The sequence below is a fragment of the Schistocerca gregaria genome, chromosome 2 (assembly GCF_023897955.1).
Source record: "Schistocerca gregaria isolate iqSchGreg1 chromosome 2, iqSchGreg1.2, whole genome shotgun sequence".
NCBI classification, from domain to species: Eukaryota; Metazoa; Arthropoda; class Insecta; order Orthoptera; family Acrididae; genus Schistocerca; species Schistocerca gregaria.
Window position 1 is genome coordinate 859,506,680 of NC_064921.1, and position 18,281 is coordinate 859,524,960.

Consider the following 18,281-nt stretch of genomic DNA (forward strand, 5'->3'; position numbering starts at 1 on the left):
ATTATGGGAAAGAGAGGAGGAGGAAATTAAGAAAATTATCATCTGGGAAGAGATGCTAGGAGAGAATCACAGTGGAATGATGGATGTAGGAACTGAAGTAGAGAACATGAAAACATAAACAGATCATGGAAATGAAATAACAGAACATTTAACAACAGTAGGTATGAGACTAGGGGCAATGGTCAGGTATATTAGGTGTTGTCCTTCTGGCAGCCTGTCAATTTGGGTCCAGAAAAAACAGACAGAAAAGATTATGAAAGGATGAGAAAATTCGGAGCATATGGGCAGCAAGACAGAGACTGATATGAACTGAATAGTCTATATTCTGATAGGAAATTTTTGAGTGCACAAACATTGTTATGCATAGAAAATTGGGATAAGTTAATCACAGTGTGGAAGTAGAACTATATACAAAATCATTAACGAATCTTTGCAATGTATCAAGTAACAAAGTTTTAGTGGGAGAAGAGATAACTGATAATTTTTTTTATAAATTTGGGTTACATAAGTTGCTGATTAAGGTTGCAGATGTTGTAGTAGTTTTCATTCCAAAGACTGGTTTAATGCATCTTCTCCATGCTCCACTCTTCAGCTCCAAATAACTCCTGCAACCTACAATCCTTCTCAATCTGCTTACTGTATTCATCTCTTAGTCTCCCTCTATGATTTTATCCCCCACACCCCACCCCCATATGGTAGTTATGTGGTCTACTGTGACATCACTTGGGATTCGTGACATCACATACAAAAGAAACTTTACACACACAGATTATATATAAGGAAACATTCCACGTGGGAAAAATATATCTAAAAACAAAGTTGATGTGACTTACCAAACAAAAGTGCTGGCAGGTCGATAGACACACAAACAAACACAAACATACACACAAAATTCAAGCTTTCACAACCAACGGTCGCTTCTTCAGGAAAGAGGGAAGGAGAGGGAAAGACGAAAGGATCTGGGTTTTAAGGGAGAGATTGTAAGGAGTCATTCCAAACCCAGGAGTGGAAAGACTTATCTTAGGGGGGAAAAAGTACAGTTATACACTTGCACACACACACACACACATATCCATCTGCACATACACAGACACAAGCAAACATTTTCAAGTATGTGGGATTAGGATCATTTTTCTTTGTGGCAAAGTAATACTTACAGCAGAGAGTACGAGTGTAGGACAGTAAATCTTTGGCAAGGACTGTTTGGTTGAATCTGGGAGAATTTCTGGCTTCCAGGCTTGACTTGCCTCTAATAGTTTGGTAATATTCATGCCTTTCAGCACCTGCTTTCTTTGGAATTGGTATATATTCTTCTTGAAGTCTGAGGGTATTCTGCCTGTCTCATACATCTTGTTCACCAGATGGAAGTGTTTTGTCATGGCTGGTTCTCACACGGCACCAGTAGTTCTGACAGAATGTTGTCTACTCCTGGGGCCTTGTTTCAACTTAATACTCCACTGTTCTGTCAAATTATTCTCACATATCATGCCTCCCATCATATCTTCATCTGCCTTCTTGTCCTGTTTCTATAATACTGCGTGCGAGTTCAACTCACTTTTATACAATGTCTATGTACTACTTCCACTTTTCTCTTCTTTTCTTAGTACTAGTTTTCCATCTGATCTCTTGATGTGCATATAGCTTCTTCTCCTTTCTCCAAAGGCCTCTTTAATTTTATTGTAGCAGGTGTCTATCTTTCCCCCAAATCCTTACATTTTTTCTGTAGCCTTTACTGCTTAGCCATTTTACACTTCCTGTTACTCCCATTTTTGAGTTTTTGTATTACCTTTCACCTGCTTAATTAGCTGCATTTTATATTTCTCCTTTCAATTGTAAAATTAAAAATCTTCTGTCTTACCAAAGGATTTCTCCTTAGCCTTGATTTTTTTACCTATTTGATTCCTCTATTTCCTTCATTATTTCATCTCTCAAAGCCACCCATTTCTCTTCTACTGTATCCCTTCTCCTGTTCTTGTCATTTGTTGCCTAAGCTCCTTCTGATGCTCTCAGCAACCTCTGGCTCTTTCAACTTATCTGGATCCCATCTTCTTAATTTCCTATCTCTTTTGCAATTTCTTCAGTTTTTAACTACATTTCACAACCAATAAATCATGGTCACAGTCCACACCTCCCCAAGAAATGACTCAAAGTTTAACATCTCCTTCAAAAATCTCTGTCCTACAACTACATTATCAATCTGAAACCTTCCGGTATCACCAGGTCTCTTCTACATGTACAAGCTTCATTCATGGTTCTTAAACCAGGTGTTAGTGATAATTAAACTGTACTCTGCTATTGATTTTCAGTCACAAATCACTATTAAATTTTCATATTCCTTGTTGATGTTGTTGTGGTTTTCACCCCTGAGACTGGTTTTATGCAGCTCTCCATGCTACTCCAGCCTGTGCAAGCTTCTTCATCTCCCAGTACCTACTGCAACCTACATCCTTCTGAATCTGTATAGTGTATTCATCTCTTGGTCTTCCTCTACATTTTTACCCTCCACGCTGCCCTCAAATACTAAATTTGTGATCCCTTCATGCCTCAGAACATGTCCTACCGACTGATCCATTCTTCTAGTCAAATTGTGCCACAGACTTCCCTTCTCCCCAATCCTATTCAATACCTCCTCATTAGTTATATGATCTACCCATCTAATCTTCAGCATTCTTCTGTAGCACCACATTTCAAAAGCTTCTATTCTCTTCTTGTCCAAACTAATTATTGTCCATGTTTCACTTCCATACATGGCTATGCTCCACACAATTTTTTTTTTTTTTAGAAACGGCTTCCTGACACTTAAATCTATACTCAATGTTAAAAAATTTCTCTTCTTCAGAAACGCTTTCCTTGCCATTCCCAGTCTACATTTTATATCCTCTCAACTTTGACCATCATCAGTTATTTTCCTACCCAAATAGCAAAATTCCTTTACTACTTTAAGTGTCTCGATTCTTAATCTAATTCTCTCAGCATCACCTGACTTAATTCGACTACATTCCATTATCCTCATTTTGCTTTTGTTGATGTTTATTTTATATCCTCCTTTCAAGACACTATCCATTCCATTCAACTTCTCTCTCAGGTCCTTTGCTGTCTCTGACAGAATTACAATGTCATCAGCAAACCTTCTTCTCCATGGATTTTAATACCTTCTCTGAATATTTCTTTTGTTTCTTTCACTGCTTTCTCAATATACAGATTGAGTAACATTGGGGATAGGCTACAAACCTGTCTCACACCCTTCCCAGCCACTGCTACCCTTTCATGCCCCTCGACTCTTATAACTGCTATCTGGTTTCTGTACAAATTGTAAATAGCCTTTCGCTCACTGTACTTGACCCCTGCCACCTTCAGAATTTGAAAGAGAGTATTCCAGACAACATTGTCAAAAGCTTTCTCTACAAACGCTAGAAAAGTAGGTTTGCCTTTCCTTAATCTAGCTTCTAAGATAAGTCATAGGGTCAGTATTGCCTCATTCGTTCCAATATTTCTACGGAATCCATACTGATCTTCCCCGAGGTCAGCTTCCACCAGTTTTTCCATTCATCTGTAAAGAATTCGTATTAGTATTTTACATCCGTGACTTATTAAACTGATTGTTCAGCAATTTTCACATCTGTCAGCACCTGCTATCTTTGTGATTGGTATTATTATATTCTTGATGTCTGAGGTTACTTTGACTGTCTCATACATCTTGCTCACCAGATGGTAGAGTTTTGTCAGGACTGGCTCTCCCAAGGCCATCAGTAAATGTAAAGAAATTTTTTCTACTCCCGGGGCTTTGTTTCGACTCAGGTTTTTCAGTGCTCTGTCAAACTCTTCATGCAGTATCATATCTCCCATTTCATCTTCATCAACATCCTCTTCCATTTCCTTAATATCGTCCACAAGTACATCATCCTTGTACAGACGCTCTATACGCTTCTTCTACCTTTCTGCTTTCCCTTCTTTGCTTAGAACTGGGTTTCCATCTGTGCTATTCATATTCATAAAAGTGGTTCTCTTTTCTCCAAAAGTCTCTTTAATTTTCCTGTAGGCAGTATCTATCTTACCCTAAGTGAGATAAGCCTCTACATCCTTACATTTGTCCACTGGCCACCAATGCTTAGCCATTTTGCACTTCCTGTCGATCTCATTTTTGAGACATTTGTATTCCTTTTTGCCTGCTTCACTTACTGCTTTTTTATATTTTCTCTTTTCATCAATTAAATTCAATATTTCTTCTGTTACCCAAGGATTTCTACCAGCCGTCATCTTTTTACCTATTTGATCCTCTGCTGCCTTCACTAGTTCATCCCTCAGAGCTACGCATTCTTCTTCTACTGTATTTCTTTCCCCCATTCCTGTCAATTGTTTCCTTATTCTCTCCATGAAACTCTGTACAACCTCTGGTTCTTTCAGTTTATCCAGGTCCCATTTCCTTAAATTGCCACCTTTTTGCAGTTTCTTCAGTTTTAATCTGCAGCTCATAACCAATAGAGTGTGGCCAGAGTCCACATCTGCCCCTGGAAATGTCTTACAATTTAAAACCTGGTTCCTAAATCTCTGTCCTACCATTATATAATCTATCTGATACCTTTTAGTATCTTCGGGGTTCTTCCATGTATACAACCTTCTTTCATGATTCTTGAACCACGTGTTAGCTATGATTATGTTATGCTCTGTGCAAAATTCTATCAGGCGGCTTCCTCTTTCATTTCTTAACCCCAGTCCATATTCACATACTATGTTTCCTTCTCTTCCTTTTCCTACTACTGAATTCCAGTCACCCATGACTATTAAATTTTCGTCTCCCTTCACTATCTGAATAATTTCTTTTATTTCATCATACATTTCTTTAATTTCTTCATCTGCTGAGCTAGTTGGCATATAAACTTGTGCTACTGTTGTAGGCGTGGGCTTCATGACTATCTTGGCCACAACAATGTATTCACTATAGTGTTTGTAGTAGCTTACCCGCACTCCTATTTTTTTATTCATTATTAAACCTACTCCTGCATTACCCCTATTTGATTTTGTATTGATAACTCTGTATTTGCTGGACCAAAAGTCTTGTTCCTCCTGCCAGCAAACTTCACTAATTCCTACTATATCTAACTTTAAACTATGCATTTTCCTTTTTAAATTTTCTAACCTACCTGCTCGATTAAGGGATCTGACATTACATACTCCGATCCATGGACAGCCAGTTTTCTTTCTCCTGATAACGAAGTCCTCCTGAGTAGTCCCTGTCCAGAGAACCGAATGGGGGACTATTTTATCTTCAGAATATTTTACCCAAGATGACGTCATCATCATTTACCCATACAGTAAAGATGTAGTTTCCCCTTGCTTTCAGCTGTTTGCAGTACCAGCACAGCAAGGCCGTTTTGATTAGTGTTACAAGGCCAGATCAGTCAATCATCCAGACTGTTACGCTTACCCCTGCAACTATTGCAACAGATACCCCTCCATTGTGGTTGCACCTACGGTACGGCTATGTGTATCGCTGAGGCATGCAAGACTTCCCACCAAAGGCAAGGTCCATGGTTCTTCGGGGGGGGGGGGGGGGGGGGGGAGTGTCATCTTCCTTAACTATCTGAATAATTTATTTTATCTCATCATACATTTCTTCAATCTATTAATCATCTTTAGAGCTAACTGGAATATAAACTGTATTACTGTGCTGGTTGAAAGCTTTCGGTCTGTCTTGACTACAATAATGTGTTCACAAAGCTGTACGTAGTACAAGGGTTGCCCAGAAAGTCAGGCACCACACTTTTTTCTTCAACAATTCTTTGTTGAACATAATGAGAATTACACACACAAAAGAATGGTGTTTTATCTACACACCCTATTTTTCCATGTAATGTCCAACCTGTTCTATTGCCTTCCTCCAGTGTGAAACAAGGGCATGTATGCCATGTCGGAACCAATCCTTGTCCTGGTGGCAGAGCCAGTGCTTCACTGTGTGAATCACCTCGAGCTTGTTGTCAAAACGTTTTCCATGAATGGCATCCTTCTATTGCTGAAAACAAGTGGACATCTGAGGGTCTAGGTCACGGATGACAGGTATGACTGCCATGGATGGTCTCTCTGCCCACTGTAAATTGTGGAGCTCTGCCAAACTGCCTGCTGACGACCTCACCCTCCATGCCCAGCAACTACCTGTACTTCTGTTGACAGCAGATGCTCCATAGATTTTCCACAAGTGTTTGTGAATATGCCAGACAGTTTCTTTCTCTGCAGTGAGAAATTCAATGGCAGCACATTGCTTGTAATAAGCATCACCTACAGACACCATTTTGAAACTGCCTGCAGCTAAGCTTTCTGTCAAAAGTGAACAAAACATGGTGCACTCACTCAGGAGACTTCAGTTAATACATATGTAACAATTTTGCATTTGTAGCATTATTTCCAGTGATGGAAAAAAATGTGGTGCATTACTTTCTGGGCAACCTTCATAACTTACCCGAGCCACGCACAGATCATGTTCATGCCATTTATTGTTTGTCATCTTCTATTACTGTACCGCTGCTTCGTTTTCTTATTCCATTCACTAGCATCACTGCCTTCCTGCCTTATTTGGCCGTGAACAGCAGCAGCAGCACATATCAATAAGTGCACTATCGTACCACCTCTGGAGCGACCAATAGTACATCTGGGTTATCGTTTGTCTGGCAGTCGGTTGGAGGTTGAATAGCAGTGCAGTTGGGACACAGCAGCAGCAAAGTCAGGGATGGAGCGCCGGTGAGGTGCCAACAGCCAGTGCTCGCCGACCAATGGCGACACACATTTACTGTCCGATGGAGGGAGAATGGAGCAGGACAACTGGTTGTTCAGTTGGTCGTCTCATCAGCCAATGTATATTTTGTCCTTTCACTGTTTCTAGGCCTGGGCAGTTCGTCAGTTGGTGTGGAGCAGTGAGTAAATCTACTCAGCGCATTGTTTGTCTAGTACCGTGCTCTGTGGAATTTAAATCCCCGACATACGTCACGGATATTGAAGATCCATAGAGGTCCTTGCACCATCGCTCCATAAGCTGTGGTGGCACGCACCTCCTGGCCCGCATTGAGAGTGAGGGCGCCACAGTGGAACATGTGGTTGCAGCGGCCAATATCGGCGTCCCCGATAGAGTACTTAAGTGCCTGCCTGTCGATCAGCCTGGCAGTCTAACCTTGCGTATGTCTCAGGACTTACTGCCTTGCATTAGAAAGCGTATTTACTTTCGTGTTCTCTTTACGAGTGGACGTGGTTGTCTTGTTTGGGTTTCTTGACTCTGTTGTCCTTCTTGTTGTTGCCGTAAGATCCTTCATTGGTCGTGTCTGTCTTCTCTCATTGTGTTGTTGTTCGCGGGCCGCTCCGTGGGTCCTACCGTGTCGCCATTACAACATTTTGTGACGAGGTAAACGGTGGTCGTTGTTGGTATGGAGGCGAAGTTGGTCTGTCTGCCGAAGCAACAGCAGCAGCTCATACAACAGCAGCAGCTCCAGTTAGACATCTTACAAAAGTCGCTGTAGTTGCTAACAGACAAAGTCGATGCCTGGAACACTTTACCACGACCGCTCCAGAGTCCTTTGGTGTCCGATGCTTTCCCATGGCCGCCGTCATTTCCACCCTTTAATGACGCTAACGAGGACTGGGAAACCTACTTACATAAGCTGAAACAACATTTCATGGCTTTTCAAGTCACGGACGACTCCTTGCAGCAGTCATTGTTTTTGTCTTGGGCCTCCCCGGACACGTTCTTTCTTCTGCGCAAGTTGGCCCCGTTGTCCGATCCTGTGGCTCTCTCTTTCCAGGAGATCTGCCTTTTGCTGACAAACTATTATTCCCAACGCTACAATGTGGTCACCTCTCGGCTGGAGTTCCACCAGTACCATAAACAGCCTGGTCAATCGTATCATTCGTGGGTCAGGGTCTCAGCTGTCGATGCATTTTTACGTGCAACAATCAGCAGTGTAAGGCTTTGTATGCAAACTCTCTGATCTGGGATTTGATGGTTAAGCTGGCTCGCGATCCTGAGGTCCGTACTGCGGCGTTGAACTCGACAACGTCTCCTTGGGAGAGATTCTCTGCATTGCCCCCTCCTTGGAAATTGCTCAAGCGGCTATGGCGCGACCGCAATTGGCGGCGATTGCGGCGTCACGGCGGGTTCCGCTCTCGCGATGTCGACGTGGCCCGGCTGACAGAGGCCAGCGCTGTCGGAACTCCTCGTTGTCCGACGTCTCTACGCCATCAGTATCTTCGGTCGCCCCTCGTCACCTGTCGCCCCTTGTCGTACACTTTCATCTTGCCCACAGTGCTTTACTGCACATTCGCGGGCTGATTGTCCCCACCGCTGGAAAACGTGCACGCTGTGTGACAAGGAGCGCCACATCCGATCAGTCTGTCATAGTTGCTCGACTCGCTCCAGTCCTGCCCCTCCTGGGCCTCAAGATACAGTCCATGGTCCATGCTCTGCAATCAGTCATCCAAAGGACGACCCATTGGTTCGGAAGCTTTTCCTCATGCTCTGCATTTTCACTGAGGATGTAAGTTTTCAGGTCGACACTGGGGCCACCGTCTCCTTGATTAATATGATGACATATACCCGGCTGGGCTCTTCTGCGTTGTGCCCTCTCTCTCACTGTTTGGTCGCCTCCGGAGATGGTTCCATTCCCCTTCGTGGGCAGTTTGTCGTCCAGGTGACATACAGGTGTGTTCCCCGGCTCCATACCCTCTTTTTCGTCGACCACCCGTCGGCTTTCAATATATTTGGCCTGTATACGTTTCAACTGTTTGGCTTTTCAATTTCCGACGAAGTGCAGTCGTTTCCACGGCTCTTTGCTTTCAGGACTTGGACGATCTGTGCTCCACTTTCGCTGTTTTCACCGGATCTCGGATGTGCTTCCGGCTTTCAGGCGCACATCACCCTACGGTCAGATGCACAGCCTTGCTTTATCTGGGCCCGGCCCCTACCGGCGGCCTTACAGCCAGCGGTCAAGCAGGAACTTGATCGGCTCCAGCCCGCTGGCGTGCTAGAGCCTGTCACTTACAGTGCATGGACGACAACACTGGTGGTCATACGAAAACCCAATGGGTCCCTTCGGCTGTGTGGGGACTTCAGCTCTACAGTCAATGTTCAGTCCCTTGTTGACACTTACCCCATTTCCCGACAGGAAGACCTTCTTGCCAAGCTTGGCGGGGGAGAGTATTTTTCCAAGATCGACCTGGCTGCGGCATATCACCAGTTACCCTTGGATGCCGAATCTCCGAACATCGTGGTTATCAACACGCCTTTCGGATTGTATGAGTACTAGAGCCTTCCCTTTGGTGTCTCTTCGGCGCCGGCCATTTTCCAGCTATTCCTGGAGCAGCTTACACAGCCCATCCCTGCCTGTGTGAATTATCTGGATGACATCTTGGTCACCGGGCGTCCCCGCCAGGAAAATTTGCAATTCCTCAGCGCCTTATTTCACGCTCTGCAGTCTGCTGGTTTATGCTGTCGGGTAGACAAGTGTTTTTTTTTCTTTTTAATCGAAAGTGGAATACTTAGGCCACTGGCTTATCAAAGATGGCATTCGTCCTTTAGGTCGTAATGTCGCGGACATTGAGGCCCTTCCTCGTCCCAAAGACTTATCTGAGCTCCAGGTGTTTTTGGGCAAGGTTACTTATTACTTAAAGTTCTTGCCCCAGGCCGCCTCCGTCACTTGCGTTACAAAGGGGTACCTTTTGATTGGACTCCTGCCCGTGACCAGGCTTTTCTCCATTTGAAGGCGATGCTGAATTCTGCCCCTTGTCTTACCCCCTTTTCTCTGTATGGCCCCTCGGTTGTGGCATTTGATGCCATGGCGTATGGCATTGGGGCCATCCTTGTGCACCTGGATGCCGATGGCTCCGAACAGCCCATCGCTTATGCCTCTAAGACATTGCCCCAGCACAATGGAACTACTCCCAGATTGAAAAGGAGGCTCTGGCGATCGTGTTCACTGTCCATGAATTTCACACCTACCTCTTTGGGGCAAATTTCACCCTCCTGAAGGACCATAAACCCTTGGTAGCACTTTTCGGACCCCACTCTCACTTTCCAGAGCGGATGGCTCAACGTCTCCAGCGCTGGGCATTGCTTTTACATAATCAGGCTTCCACCATCTGGTATAAGCCCACTGCACACCATGCTATTGCGGTCACTTTGTCGCGTCTCCCAGTGGGCCCCGATCCTGCCTTTGACCACAGGAGGTCCTCGCCTTCCATGTTTATTCCACCCACCAGCATGCACTGGACAGTCTGCCTCTTACGGTTGCTCACATTGCTGTGGCTACCTGCCGCGACCCTGTCTTGCAGCAGGTTCTCAACTGCATGGTCAGTGAGTGGCCATCCTAAATCACTCGTCGGATGCAGTCCGATTTCAGCCCCTGGCGCCACCTGTCCCACAGGTTCTACATGATCAATGATGTCCTTCTGTTGGCCACGGAGTCATATGCCCTTCAGGTGGTCATCCCTCCAGCATTGCAGCTTCAGGTGCTCAGTTTGTTACACCGCGGGCACTGGGTTATGTCCCGTATGAAAGTTTTGGATTGCCAGCATGTGTATTGGCCTGGCATCAATGGCGATATTGAGAACCTGGTCCGTGGGTGCACTGTCTGTGCATGTCACCAGGCAAGCCCCCTCAGTCATTTGCACCCGGCCTGTGCCTTGCCGGCCCTGGGATCGCATCCATGTCGACTTCGCGGGCCCGTTTTTAGGATCAAAGTGGTTACTCCAAATACCCACATCTTGTCCGAATGGCATCCACCACCACAGAGGCTACACTCATGTCCCTGGCCCAGGTTCTCACCATTGAGGGTCTGCCACACACATTGGTCTCTGATAAAGGTCCCCAATTCACAGCATCCTTTGTCAGGCCAACGGTATCAAACATATCCATAGCCCACCTTTCCACCTTTCATCCAATGGCGCGACAGAAAGGCTTGTCTGCACTTTTACATAATGGTTGACTAAGGCGGTTGAGACATCTCCAACAACATTGGCCCTCACCCTGTTTTTGGGCACCTATCGCACTAAGCCCATTGACGAATGCAGTTTGTCAGAGCTCCTTCATGGGCGACAATTGCAGACCTGCTCCATTTACTGATGCCATACTCCTCCCATCCCCACTCCCAGCCCTCGCAGTGGTACACCCCTGGCACTGCCAGTCTAACCTTGTGTACATCTCAGGACTTATTGCCTCGAAATAGACAGCATGTTCACTTGTGTGTTTTCTTTACGAGTGGACGTGGTTGTCTTGTTTGGGTTTCTTGACTCTGTTGCCTGTTCTTGTTGCTGACGTAAGGTCCTTCATTGGTGGTGTCCATCCTCTCCCATTGTGTTGTTGTTCACGGACTGCTCCGTTGGTCCCACCACATTTCCGTCACTTTAACCCCGCGAATGTTCCAGTCGCCATTACAAAATTTTGGTCAGGGCTGCTGGCATATCTAAGTGTGGCTGGAGTGTGTGGTTCTGTTCCCATTGCTACAAGGTCTGTGGCTCACCAATCCAGGACCCGAAAATTGAGTTTTGACTTAATCTACCAGCAAGTCATGACTGTTCACATTGTGTAATTTGGATTTTGTTGTAGGCTGTTGAGACATTACTGCAAGCAACAACGTGTGTTTTCAAGTTGGCAAATTTTAGCCACCCTCTGGTGGATTTTAACTGTACTGGGTTATTTTGAATTGTAGTGCACCAGCGGAATCTTCTGCCTTCTGGCCATTACTGTTCCTGTTACCTGCCAGTGGTGTAAATTCAGGCAGTGTATTTTCTTCATCGTGTTGTTGCTGTCCAGCACACTGTCTAGTTTGACAGCTCAATATGTAATTGGTTGTGGGCACCAATGCTTTCTACGTTGTTCCATTGAACTCCCTGTAGTGTGCTGGTCAGGTGAAGTGGAATTATCTTGTTGGTGGGTCTGTTGACTGTCTGTCAGTTGGGTTGTTGTTGGATTGAGAATAGTTGGGCCAACTGCCTGTTTGACTTAAGTGAGGGTTAGGTTTGAATTCCAGGCCGACCCTCGGAAACTTCTGACTGCTGTTGGGTGTACTGTCTTTTCTTATTTGTTCTTGTTTGTATTTGTATGGCTTTTAGACAGTTTCTAAATTAAGGCTGTTTTGCCCTTAAGGTGTAAGATTATTTGGGCCTCCAGCCTAATTAAAGAACTGTTTTAAGATAAGGCCTTTCAGCCTTTCAAAATTTATTTTGGTTTGAGTCTTAAGTGATGGGCCTTCAGACAATTTTTAAATTAAAGTTGTTTTGCTGTTAAGGTGTCAGATTGTTTGGGCCTTCAGCGTAATTGAAGGAACTGATTTAAGGTAAGGCCTTCTGCCTTCTAAATTTCTGATTTTGGTTTGACTCTTAAGTTAATGGCTTTTAGCCGATTTTAAATTAAAATGGTCTTGCCCTTAAGGCATGAGATTGTATAGCGCATTCAGCCAGTAATTAAGTTCCAAAAATTAATTATATGTTTTTTATTTATTATTACAATTATTTTGCTTGGCTCTTGTAGTGTTTGGTCAAGTAAATAAAGTTGTATGTTTGAGTGTAACTGACAGCTGCTTATTTTGGCCTCCTTCCCCAACTGAAACTACCTGTCCTGTCCTGCAGGTTTAGTAGGGCGTCTCACCCGAATTCCTATTTTCTCATTCATTATTAAACCTACTCCTGCATTATCCCATATTTAATTTTGTGTTTATAGCCAAGCATTCACCTGACCAGAAGTGCTATACCAACTGCAATTGAACTTCACTAATTACTGCAACGTTTAACAGTAACCTATCAATTTTCCTTGCCCCTTCTCAAATTTTATAACCTACCTGCCATCTAAGAGATCTAACATTCTACACTTCAATCCATAGAACACCAACCGAGACTGTTGCTCCTGCAACTACTGAAAAGGCTGCTGCCCTGCTTCAGGAACCATACATTTTTCTGACATCTAAACAGACATCTCTCCATCCCTCTGTTGTGACTGCACCTATGGTACAGCTATTGGTATTGCTGATGCACACAAACATATCCACCAATGGCTAGGTCCATAATTCATGGGAGGAGCAATTTCAGATACAAAATGTTAATTTACTGTTTCTGATGTTGAAGCTGGTGAACTTGGCAATCATGTAACTATGGGGGAAGAACCTATGTTAGGTAATAATAGTGATAAGAGTGTATGGGAGACAATTACAGTGGGATTAGTGAGGAAGATGTGACACTCAGTAGCAGTGAGAAAAAATAAAGATACTGAAGATAGGATAGGAAGTCAGAATTAGATGGTATGATTAATGTGGAGGTCGAAGGTGAAACGTTTGAGGAAGGTATTTATGGTGGCAGCTGTGAACATATTCAGGAAGGTCAGAACTGTGATACAGAGGTGCATGTAAGTGAAATTTTACTGGGTTATATCTGTAAAACTGTAAGCTCTTGTGACGATGAAAGAAAGTATGCAAAATGTATAAGCAATGAAATTTTAATGGTAGCTTGGAGTCATTATGATAATGAGAGTTGTGATAGTGGAATATAAGATATGCTGAAAAAGGTAAGTGAAAATGTGTACCCAGAATTGTGCAAAGAAGCAAGAAATGATGCAGGAACTTAGGAAAAACTGGTATGTCCATAAGTGTCGTGCAACCGAAAGTAGAAACACACACAAACAAAGATGGGGCGAAAGCTGTGGGATTTAAAGAAACTGATAAATATCTTTTGTAGAAAGCAGAAAACAAAGATGATTGTAATATGCAAGGAAGTCTATATATATTCATATTGAAAGTGATAATTGGGACAGTAGCAGTCTGACACAGGGAGTACAATATGTACAGTGTCTGAAAAATTAAGAGATGGAACTAAACACAGTCAACATTTTTTTGAGTTACCTTTAATAGGTCCTAAGATTAGAGGAACTACTGGATGACATAGTAAAATTATGAAGTGACAATATTACTGTCAATATAATATAATTGGGTAGTTAGAAAAATCTATTCACCAAACGGCAGCAGGAAAACACACATACAAAGCTATAAGAGTTTGCAAGCTTTTGGAGCCTATGGCTCCTTCTTCTGGCAGAAAATTTGAAGTGGAAGGGCAAGGGGTGAAGGAAAAGGACTGGTCAGGTTTAGTAAAAGGGGCAGAATTCAGAAAAGTCACCCAGAACCCCAGGTCAGGGGAGACTTACCAGACGGGATGAGAAGGGAAGGCTGATTGTTGGGGACTGCACCGAACGAGATTTGAAAACCTGAGAGCTTAAAGATGGGAAACAGGGTAATATGCAAGACAAAGATTATTGTGAAAACATTGTGCATGACTTAATACAAGTGGAAAGCTAAGAGCATAGTACGTGATAAGAGATGGGTGGGGGGAGGCAGCACAAAAAAAGGATGGGTCAGAAAATGAGAGACAAAAAATAAAAAGGAAGTGAAGAAAGAGATAGTTACTGTGAAGAAATGTTGAGACCAAACAAATCAAAGTAAATTATTGCTGAGTAAATGGCAAGAACGATGGATATGTTGTAGTGCCTCTCCCCATCTGTGGAGTTCTGAGAAACTGGTGTCTGGAGAAGAATCCAGATGGCACCTGGTGAAACAGACACTGAGGTCATGACTGTCACATTGTACAGCATGCCTTGCAACAGGATATTGTGTGCTTCCAATATACACCCTCTACCTGTGCCCATTCATTTTAACTGATAACTTGGTGGTAGTCATGCTACTGTAGAAGGCTGAGCAGTGTTCATGTAATAGCTGGTATTGAAGTGTTGTTTGACAGGTGGCTCCCCCTTTGATAGCGTAAGTGTCACCAGTTACAGGACTGGTATTGTTGGTTGTATGAGAGAGAATACAGCAGTTCTTACAATGGAGTTGGTCACAGGGATAGAAGCCAAAGTCTACGGAGATGGGTGCAAAAGGATCATATGATCTGACAAGTATATTGCAGAGATTTGGAAGGTGATGGACAGATACTTCGGGTGTAGTGGGCAAAATGTCAGTGCAAAATTTTGGGAAGTTATAGACTTGTCTAAGTAGCTGGTAAACACATTCAAGACCAGGATACTACTGAGTAACACGTGGTTTACTCCTAAGATGTTTTTTGAGGGATCAGCAGAATTTGATGTGATGATATGGGAAATCTGTTTTTGAACTATGCTTTTGGGTTAATTACATCCAGCAAAGGCTGAGGTGAAATTGGTGTTGTATTCCTGTAAAGAGTCTGCATCTGAACAAATACATTTGCCTCGAATGCCAAGCCTATATGGGAGGGAACGTTTGAAATAGAAAGGATGGCAACTGTCAAAATTGAAGTACTCCTGTTTGTTAGAAGGTTTAATGTGAACAGAACTGTGTAGCTCACCTTCAGTGAGTATGAAATCAGTGGCTCCTATCCCTGCAACCATCACTGCTGTAAGACATGCCCTATGCACCCATCTACCACCACCTACACCAGCCCTGTAAGTTGCAGAACATATTCTGGGTGTCCCACATGAAACTGGTAAGCCTGACACTTGAGATCCAAGTAACAATGAAGTAATCAAAAAAGAATAAATAATAATAATAATAATAATAATAATAATAATAATAATAATAATAATAATAATAATGTTTAAAAATGTAGTTTCCTGTTTATAAGAAATGCTGGAAGTGGGGCCATGGGAATTTTAAAGGAATATCTGCATGCTGAGCTTTTATTAGCAGAAACCATAATTATAAGTAATGAAATAAAGAAATAATTTGAGCCATAGATACAGTCCATGGCTGTATAAATATTGCATGCAGCCACTGGAAACATTTGAATATTTTTTATCACTATCACATTGATCATGTGAAATCCAATTCACACTCTGACATACTGATTGCTTTGGATCAAGACAGTCAGGCATATGTAGTATTTATTGATCTCTGAAAAGCATTTGGCTCAGTTCCAGACTACACTTACTGCAAAAAATATGATCATATTGGGTATCAATTGAAATTTGTGACTGGATTGAGGACTTTTTGGTAGGGAGGACAGAACATATTATCTTGGATGGACAGTTATCGTCAGGTGTAGAAGTAACTTTGGGTGTGTCCCGGGGAAGTGTGTTGGAACCCTTGCTGTTTATGATGTATATTAATGACTTTGCGGACAATAGTGATACTTATATCACACTGTTTGCAGATGATGCAGTTATCTATAATAAAGTACTGTCTGAAAGAAGCTGAATAAATATTCAATCAGATCTTGATAACTTTTCAAGGTGATACAAAGACTGACAACTTGCTTTAAAGGTTCAGCAATTGTAAACTGTACAATTCACAAAATAAGGAAACATTCTATCCCATGACTATAACATCAGTGCGTCACAGATGGAATTGGCCAACTCATACAGGTACCTGAGTGTAGCACTTTGTGGGTATATGAAATTGGTAAAAACAGCTGGTAGGCTTAGGTTTATTGGTAGAATATTGGGGAAGTGCAATTAGTCTACAAAGGAGAGTGCTTAGACATCACTCGTGTGATCAGTTATAGAATATTGCTCAAGTGTGTGGTGCACATACCAAAGAGGACTAACAGGGGATATTGAAAGTATACAGAGAATGGCAGCAAGTATGGTGACAGGTTTGTCTGACCTGTAGGAGAGTGCAAGAGGGTTTCCAGAAAAACTAAACATCAGACTTTTAAAAACAGACGTGAGTAGTACGGCGTTGGGGTTACAGATGCAATTTTGATATCAAATTGATATGCAAAATAATTAAATTAATCAATTAATCACCCCCACCACGGCCACCCCCACCCTATCCTGATCGCCCGGCCGCCGATCACGCCCACCCCACCCCTAGATGATGTCACACACTTTTCTCAGCCTGCAGGTGTGCCCCAGCCGAGGCCTGTTAAGGAATTCGCTCGCAGCAGCCCATCGTTCTGTGCTGGACTACTTAACATCATATCGACTCCTATAATAAAGCAACTATTAAAAATGAAAAACACAATGGCGAGCATAATAAATGTCCTCCTTCCATGAAAATAAGCAAAGTCCATTCTCTTTCAGTTTTATAGGCAAAATCAATATAGTTTTTACGTTCGACTGCAGTCGCATCTCATTATTTTGTGATGTCCAACGAAGTGGACCGCCACCAATCATAAATGATTAGCAGAGACATGTCCACCCTGCGTAAAATCAGGAAAAAAGAAACTTCAACCATTTTGCTGTGAAAACTACTGATCACCACAGAACGTCCTTGGTATTTTGAAACTGTCATCAGAGTAAAGAAGAAACGATAATTTAAACTACAAAGAAAAATTAATAATCTATATTAAGCAATTTCTTTCAGTTTGTTGAGCAAATTACATGGCCTAAGAGCGTATCTTGTGTTTAGTGTCTGCAAATAAACTCTCATGCTCGTACAATGACATTAGAGAATACAATCTTTCATGCCATTGGCTCACAAGTCGGAAGAAACACAGTCATTTTACATTCGACAACAACAAGCTCTAATTCGAGAGAATGTAGTTGTTTCTTACACTATAAAAGGTCCCCTTTTACCAATGCGATGCAATATCATACTAGCGTTTTTATGAAACAAATCGTGACAGTCTGTCTCGACCTTTGTTGGAGGGAGATTGAAATTTCGTTACAAGTTATCGCTGCAAAGAAAAAAAAAAAATAAACGCTTGTCGAGAATCATAATGTGGCGCCCTAGCCATATCTTCCACCCGCCAGGCGGCTTGTCATTGATATCAATTCGATAGGCTAATTAATTAAATTGATCACGAGAGTCGCTCTGGATGGAAAGTAATTTTTGTTTTCAGCAATCGGATTACACTCGCCAACTAGGAAAACTGGGAATCCATGGAGGGAACATGATGTTCTTTCCGAGAAACACTATTGAGAACCGTCATTTGAAGCTAACCGTACAGGGATTCTACAGCCCACACAAACATTTTGCGTAAGAACTGAGCTATTAAAAACAAAATCGTAGCGACTATATTACCGTTACCTTCCATAAAAAGCGGTCTTAAGTCTACAGTCGCACACACGAGTCGCTGATAGGGTTACGCTTTCGGGTGAAAATTTGGTCTGCAATTTGGAATCAAGTCTATCGATTCTACCACATATTTGAGTGGATTCTGTAGAGACGTCTTTTAATGATTGCAGCCACTGGTGAATCATACTCGTGCCACTCTTGTATCTCGAAACGTGTCACCTTTTTTGGAACCCATCTGTTAAGGATCCTATGCACCAAGAACTCCAATGCTGTTTTTAGACAGTCCCTCTGCATCTTGTAATTGCTCGTAAGTCTCTGCCCTCCTCTCCCTGC